Source organism: Oncorhynchus kisutch, unplaced genomic scaffold, assembly GCF_002021735.2.
Source record: "Oncorhynchus kisutch isolate 150728-3 unplaced genomic scaffold, Okis_V2 scaffold1721, whole genome shotgun sequence".
Lineage (NCBI taxonomy): Eukaryota > Metazoa > Chordata > Actinopteri > Salmoniformes > Salmonidae > Oncorhynchus > Oncorhynchus kisutch.
This window is the reverse complement of record NW_022263666.1, coordinates 1-8,185: the sequence shown is the minus strand read 5'-3', so window position 1 is coordinate 8,185 and position 8,185 is coordinate 1.

The following is an 8,185-nucleotide window of genomic DNA, read 5'->3' as shown; positions in this document are numbered from 1 at the left end:
TTTCCAACAAGTCAGTTTGTCAAATTCCTGCCTTGCTGGAGCTGCCTGGTCGACTGTAAGTGCTGTTATTGTGAAGTGGAAACATCTGGGACCAACAACGGCTCAGCCAAGAAGTAGTGGGCCACACAAGTTCACAGAACAGGACCGCCGAGTGCTGAAGAGTGTAACGTGTAAAAATCGTCTGTACTTTGTTTCAACACTCACTAACGAGATCCAAACTGCCTCTGGAAGCAACATCAGCACAAGAAACTGTTTGTCAGGAGCTTCCTGAAATGGGTTTCCACGGCCGAGCAGCTGCATACAAACCTAAGATCAATATGGGCAATGTCAAGCGTCGGCTTGAGTGGTGTAAAACTCACAGCCACTGGACTCTGGAGCAGTGGAAACGTATTCTCTGGAGTAATGAATCATCTTCACCTTCTAGCAATCCAACGCACTAATCTGGGTTTGGAGGATGCCAGGAGAACGCTACCTGCCCTAATGCATAGTGACAACTGTAAAGTTTGGTGGAGGAGGAATAATGGTCTGGGGCTGTTTTTCATGGTTTGGGCCCCTTAGTTTCAGTTAAGGGAAATCTTAATGCTACAGCATAGAATGACATTCTAGAGGAATCTGTGCTTCCAACTTTGTGGCAACAGTTTGGGGAAGGCCCTTTCCTGTTTCAGCATGACAATGCCCCTGTACACAAAGCGAGTTCCATACATGAATGCTTAGTTGAGATTGGTGTGGAAGAACTTCACAAAGCCCTGACATTAAAAACGTCAAACACCTTTGGGATGAATTGGAACGCTGACTGACAGGCCTCATCGCCCGACCTCACTAATGCTCTTGGAATGGAAGCAAGTCCTCGCAGCAATGTTCCAACATCTAGTGGAAAGCCTTCCCAGAAGAGTGGAGGCTGTTATTACAGCAATGTTCCAACATCTAGTGGAAAGCCTTCCCAGAAGAGTGGAGGCTGTTATAGCAGCAATGTTCCAACATCTAGTGGAAAGCCTTCCCAGAAGAGTGGAGGCTGTTATAGCAGCAATGTTCCAACATCTAGTGGAAAGCCTTCCCAGAAGAGTGGAGGCTGTTATAGCAGCAAATGGGGGGGGGCTAAATCCATGCAAATGACCATGATTTTGGATTGAGATGTTTGACGAGCAGGTGTCCACATACTTTTGTTGATTTCGTGAAAATATTGCAGGCAGGCAGGCCCTCCTCTCCTCTTCTCCCCCTCTTCTCTTCCCCCCCCTCCTCTCCTCTTCTCCCCCTCTCCTCTCCTCTCCTCTCCTCCCCCCCTCCTCTCCTCTTCTCCCTTCTCTCCTCTCCTCTTCTCCCCCTCTCATCTCCTCTCCTCTCCTCTTCTCCCCCTCCTCTCCTCTTCTCCCTTCTCTCCTCTCCTCTTCTCCCCCTCCTCTCCTCTTCTCCCTTCTCTCCTCTCCTCTTCTCTCCTCTCCTCTTCTCCCTTCTCTCCTCTCCTCTTCTCCCCCTCTCCTCTCCTCTTCTCCCTTCTCTCCTCTCCTCTTCTCCCCCTCTCCTCTCCTCTTCTCCCTTCTCTCCTCTCCTCTTCTCCCTTCTCTCCTCTCCTCTTCTCCCCCTCCTCTCCTCTTCTCCCTTCTCTCCTCTCCTCTTCTCTCCTCTCCTCTTCTCCCTTCTCTCCTCTTCTCCCTCCTCTCCTCTCCCTTCTCTCCTCTCCTCTTCTCCCCCTCTCCTCTCCTCTTCTCCCTTCTCTCCTCTCCTCTTCTCCCCCTCTTCTCCCTTCTCTCCTCTCCTCTTCTCCCCCCTCTCTTCTCCTCTTCTCTCCCCTCTTCTCCCTTCTCTCCTCTCCTCTTCTCCCCCCCTCCTCTCCTCTTCTTCTCCCTCTCCTTTCCTCTTCTCCCCCCTCTCCTCTTCTCCTCCCTCTCCTCTCCTCTTCTGCCCCCTCTCCTCTTCTCCCCCCTCCTCTCCTCTTCTCCCCCTTTCCCCTTCTTCTACCTCCCCTTACTTTATTTAATATAAATTAAAGGATGGGAGGGAGACAGAGAGGGGGAGGGGAAGTGAAGTAGGGTAGAGAGGGAGGAGGGGGAGAGAGAGAGAATATATTTTTATCACTGTCTTCTCACCAGTGATGTCATCATAACCAGTAACCTGTTCCTCTCTTGTCCCAGCCTGACCCTGACATACAGCATCAGGCCTGTTGAGTTGACTTGGGTAACAGACCTCTAGCTTCTACACCACATCCCCCCTTCTCCTGCTCTAACATGAGACCTCATCAGTACTCATTTTGGGTGCTGGTACTGTTTATATTTAGGTGCTGGAACATTAAGCCAATATTCTATAAGAGGTGAACTCAAGCAGTAGAAAGTTAGAGGTGATATTATAGGACACTATATGAAATGTTGCTGCTCTGTCAGCAGTTTCCTGTGGACTTTTTCAGTTTGCTGTAGTGTGTTCAACCACTGATCCAAGATAAGTTGCTAAGAAGTTTATAGGGGAGGGTGGAGGAGAGAGGAGGGTAGGGGAGGGTGGAGGGTAGAGGAGAGAGAAGGGTGGAGGAGAGAGAAGGGTGGAGGAGAGAGGAGGGAAGGGGAGAGAGCAGGGTAGGGGAGGGTGGAGGGTAGAGGAGAGAGAAGGGTGGAGGAGAGAGAAGGGTGGAGGAGAGAGAAGGGTGGAGGAGAGAGGAGGGTGGAGGAGAGAGAAGGGTGAAGGAGAGAGAAGGGTAGGGGAGGGTGGAGGGTAGAGGAGAGAGAAGGGTGGAGGAGAGAGGAGGGTAGGGGAGGGTGGAGGGTAGAGGAGAGAGAAGGCTGGAGGAGAGAGAAGGGTGGAGGAGAGAGGAGGGTAGGGGAGGGTGGAGGGTAGAGGAGAGAGAAGGGTGGAGGAGAGAGAAGGGTGGAGGAGAGAGGAGGGTGGAGGGGGGAGAAGGGTGAAGGAGAGAGAAGGGTAGGGGAGGGTGGAGGGTAGAGGAGAGAGAAGGGTGGAGGAGAGAGGAGGGTAGGGGAGGGTGGAGGGTAGAGGAGAGAGAAGGCTGGAGGAGAGAGAAGGGTGGAGGAGAGAGGAGGGTAGGGGAGGGTGGAGGGTAGAGGAGAGAGAACGGTGGAGGATGGTAGGGGAGGGTGGAGGAGAGAGGAGAGTAGGGGAGGGTGGAGGGTAGAGGAGAGAGAAGGGTGGAGGAGAGAGAAGGGTGGAGGAGAGAGGAGGGTAGGGGAGGGTGGAGGGTAGAGGAGAGAGAAGGGTGGAGGAGAGAGAAGGGTGGAGGAGAGAGGAGGGTGGAGGAAAGAGAAGGGTGAAGGAGAGAGAAGGGTAGGGGAGGGTGGAGGGTAGAGGAGAGAGAAGGGTGGAGGAGAGAGGAGGGTAGGGGAGGGTAGAGGGGAGAGAAGGCTGGAGGAGAGAGAAGGGTGGAGGAGAGAGGAGGGTAGGGGAGGGTGGAGGGTAGAGGAGGATAGTGAAGAGTAGGGGAGAGAGCGATTTGTGAAGGAGAGAGGAGGGCAGGAGAGAGAATTGTAGAGGAGAGAGGAGAGGTGAGAGGAGATTGGAGGGTTGGGGATAGAGGGTAGGGGACAGAGAGGAAGGTAGAGGAGGGAAGGGGAGAGTGAAGAGAGGAGGGTAGTGGAGAGAGATTTGAGAAGGAGAAAGGAGGGTAGGGGAGAGGAGGGTAGGGTAGGAGGGAGGGAAGGGAAGAGCAGAGAGGGGGAATGTGTTTACACATGGGTGTTGTTGCACCATACCAACGATAAGCCTGTCTTCCCCATCACATCACATCATGAAATGTCATGTTGATGTTCATTTAACCTCTGTCTCTCTTCCTCTGACTCCTCCCTTTCTCTCTATCTCTCTGTCTCTCTCTCCCTTTCTCCTCTGTCTCTCTCCTTCTCCTCAGACCTCCAGGCTCAAAGCGTCAGTCCACCAGGTAGGTAGAGTATAAATCTACAGTGATTATAGCAGTTCAATATTAGTCAACTTTATTATCCCACATGGAGAAAGTCATGTGTCCATACAAACCATTCTAAACCCCAATAACAAGTAGTGTTTTATGGAACTACTAATACTTGACATATTATATATTATATTGGTCTGATGTTAGAGTAGGAGAAGGGGGGTGTAGATGATAGAGGTCTGTTACCAAGGCAACAGGTCTGATGCTATCTGTCAGGAAGAGAGAGAGAGGAACAAAGAGAGAGAGAGAAGGCGTGGAGAGAAAGTGAGATGTCAACAGAGATAGGGCTGACAGACTAACATGCAGCCAACTGAATATCTTGTCTTTACTGACTTCTCACCAGTGATGTCATCATAACCAGTAACTTTTTCCACTCTTGGTCCGGCTCAGCTTGACCCCTGACCTCTGATATTAATTATTAAAAAAATGATTTAAATGTTTTTAATTAGATTTAATCTCATCTGCAAAGAGAGTTACACATTTGCATGGAAGGGGAATGTACACTACTTGACCAAAAGTATGTGGACACCTGCTCATCTAACATCTCATTCCAAAATCATGGGCATTAATATGGAGTTGGTCCCCATTGCTGCTATAACAGCCTCCACTGTTCTGCAAAGACTTTCCACCAGATGATGGAACATTGCTGCGGGGACTTGATTCCATTCAGCCACAACAGCATTAGTGAGGTTGGGCGATTAGGCCTGGCTCAGTCGACGTTTCAATTCATCCCTAAAGGTATTCAATGGGGTTTAGGTCAGGGCTCTGTGAAGGCCAGTAAAGTTCTTCCACATCGGTCTCAACAAACTATTTCTGTATGGACCTCGCTTTGTGCACAGGGGCATTGTCATGCTGAAACAGGAAAGGGCCTTCCCCAAACTGTTGCCACAAAGTTGGAAGCACAGAATAGTCTAGCATGTCATTGTATGCTGTAGCGATTAGATTTCCCTTCAATGAAACTAAGGGGCCTAACCCGATCCATTAAAAACAACCCCAGACCATTATTCCTCCTCCACCAAACTTTACAGTTGGCACTATGCTTTGGGGCAGGTAGCGTACTCCTGGCATCTGCCAAACCCAGGTTTGTGGTACGGACTGCCAGATGGGGAAACGTGATTCATCACTCCAGAGAAAGTGTTTCCACTCCAGCAGACGCTTGGCATTGCACATGGTGATCTTAGGCTTGTGTGCTGCTGCTCTGCTGTAGAAACCCATTTCATGAAGCTCCAGATGAACAGTTCTTGTGCTGAAGTTTCTTCCAGAGGAAGTTTGGAATTCAGAAGTGAGTGTTGCAACCGAGGACAGATGATTTTTACACGCGACGAACTTCAGCACTCGCGGTCCCGTTCTGTGAGCTTGTGTGAGCTACCACTTCGAGGCTAAGCCACTGCTGCTCCTAGACGTTTCCACGTCACAATAACAGCACTTACAGTTGACCGGGGCAGCTAAAGCAGGGTAGAAATTAGACCAACAGACTTGTTGGAAAGGTAGCATACTATGATGGTGACGTGTTGATTGTCACTGAGTTCTTCAGTAAGGCCATTCTACTGTCACTGTTTGTCTATGGAGATTGCATGGCGGTGTGCTCGATTTTTTTTATTTTATCAACCACAAGGCTGGGGGGAGAGAGATAGTTCTTACTCACTGACAGCCTGAGGAGGAGACAGGGGAGGAGGGAGAGAGAGAGAGATAGGAGAGAGATAGTTCTTACTCACTGACAGACTGAGGAGGAGACAGGGGAGGAGGGAGAGAGAGAGAGATAGGAGAGAGATAGTTCTTACTTACTGACAGACTGAGGAGGAGACAGGGGAGGAGGGAGAGAGAGAGATAGTAGAGAGAGAGTTCTTACTCACTGACAGACTGAGGAGGAGACAGGGGAGGAGGGAGAGAGAGATAGGAGAGAGATAGTTCTTACTAACAGACTGGCTTGGTAGAAGAAGACAGGGGAGGAGAGAGAGAGAGACAAACATTTAAATCGAATGAATACATTTTTATCACTGTCTTCTCACCAGTGATGTCATCATAACCAGTAACCTGTTCCTCTCTTGGCCCAGCCCAGCCTGACCCTGACATATAGCATCAGGCCTGTTGAGTTGACCTGGGTAACAGACCTCTAGCTTCTACACCACATCCCCCCTTCTCCTGCTCTAACATGAGACCTCATCAGTACTCATTTTGGGTGCTGGTACTGTTTATATTGAGGTGCTGGAACATTAAGCCAATATTCTATAAGAGGTGAACTCAAGCAGTAGAAAGTTAGAGGTGATATTATAGGACACTATGTGTAATGTTGCTGCTCTGTCAGCAGTTTCCTGTGGAGTTTTTTAACATATCAGTTTGTTGTCGTGTGTTCAACCACTGATCCAAGATAAGTTGCTAAGAAGTTTATCTCACATCATTGAAGTAAGGACGTAATGAGAGAGAAGTCATATAGCCTAGCAGTATTTTCCACTCTTCAGTCCACTCTTTATGACAGCAGACTGTGGAGCCCCAGTTAGAGACAGATATGATACCTGCAGTGGTACTGATGACCCTGTTGTGGAGCACAGGTAGGATGCTGTTATGTTGATAGACACTTGTGACAGTTACTGAGATATGATTTGATATTGTAAGATATATTATAATTGCAGGGTTAGTAAAATAACATGCAACTGGAAGCAGACAGTAAAATGTGTCTCAAAGCAGGACAATGATGTGATCACCTGTAAATGTACTTTACTGTAGTCTAACTGTCCATCTGGGGACAGGCACTAATGTAAGTTAAGTTGTGATGGTGTCATGCATCTGACTGTTGTATATTCAGTGTGTCAATGATTGATTGTATCTGTCTCTATGTAAATGAATGAGAGTATATATGATGTATTATATATTATATTGGTGTTATGTTAGAGTAGGAGAAGGGAGGGGTGTAGATGATAGAGGTCTATGAGCTGAGTCAAGATCAACAGGTTCAACACTATAAGTCAAGAAGAGAAAGAGAGGGAGAGGGAGAGAAAGAGGGAGAGAGAGAGATGAGAAGAGAAGAGGGGTGGGGAGAGAGATTTGAGGAGGAGGAGAGAGAGAGGGTAGGGAGAGAGGAGGGTTGGGGAGAGAGAGAAAGGGAGGGGAGAGAGAAAGGGAGCGGCGAAGGGAAAGGAGGGCATAGAGCAAGATAGGTGAGAGAGGAGGGTAGGGAAGAAGAGGAGGGTGGAGGAGAGATGGCGAATGTGTTTTACACATGGGTGTTGTTGCACCATACCACTGTCATCCCCATCACATCATGAAAGGTCATGTTATGTTGATTAACCTCTGCCTCTCTCTTCCTTGACTCCTCCCTTTCTCTCTGTCTCTCTGTCTCTCTCTCTCTTTGTCCTCTGTCTCTCTCTTTCTCCTCAGACCTCCAGGCTCAAAGCGTCAGTCCACCAGGTAGGTAGAGTATAAATCTACAGTGATTATAGCAGTTCAATATTAGTAAACTTTATTATACCACATGAAGAAAGTCATGTGTCCATACAAAACCATTCTAAACCCCAATAACAAGTAGTGTTTATGGAACTACTTATACTTGACATATTATATATTATATTGGTCTGATGTAGTGTAGGAGAAGGGGGGTGGTTGATGATAGAGGTCTGTTACCAAGGCAACAGGTCTGATGCTATCTGTCAGGAAGAGAGAGAGAGGAACCAGAGAGAGAGAGAGAGAAGGCGTGGAGAGAAAGTGAGATGTCAACAGAGATAGGGCTGACAGACTAACATGCAGCCAACTGAATATCTTGTCTTTACTGACTTCTCACCAGTGATGTCATTCATAACCAGCAACCTTTTTCCACTCTTGGTCCGGCTCAGCTTTGACCCCTGACCTCTGAAATTAATTATTTAAAAAATGATTTAAAAGAGAGTTAAACATTTGCATGGGAGGGGAATGTACGCTACATGATCCAAAAGTCTGTGGACACCCTGCTCATCTAACATCTCATTCCAAAATCATGGGCATATTAATATGGAGTTGGTCCCCTTTGCTGCTATAACAGCCTCCACTGTTCTGCGAAGACTTTCCACTAGAAGATGGAACATTGCTGCAGGGACTGCTTCCATTTCAGCCACAACCATTCATCCCTAAAGGTATTCATGGGGTTTAGGTCAGGGCTCTGTGAAGGCCAAGTAAAGTTCTTCCAATCGATCTCAACAAACTATCTCTGTTGGACCTCGCTTTGTGGTACAGGGGCATTGTCTGCTGAAACAGGAAAGGGCCTTCCCCAAACTGTTGCACAAAGTTGGAAGCACAGAATAGTCTAGAATGTCATTGTAT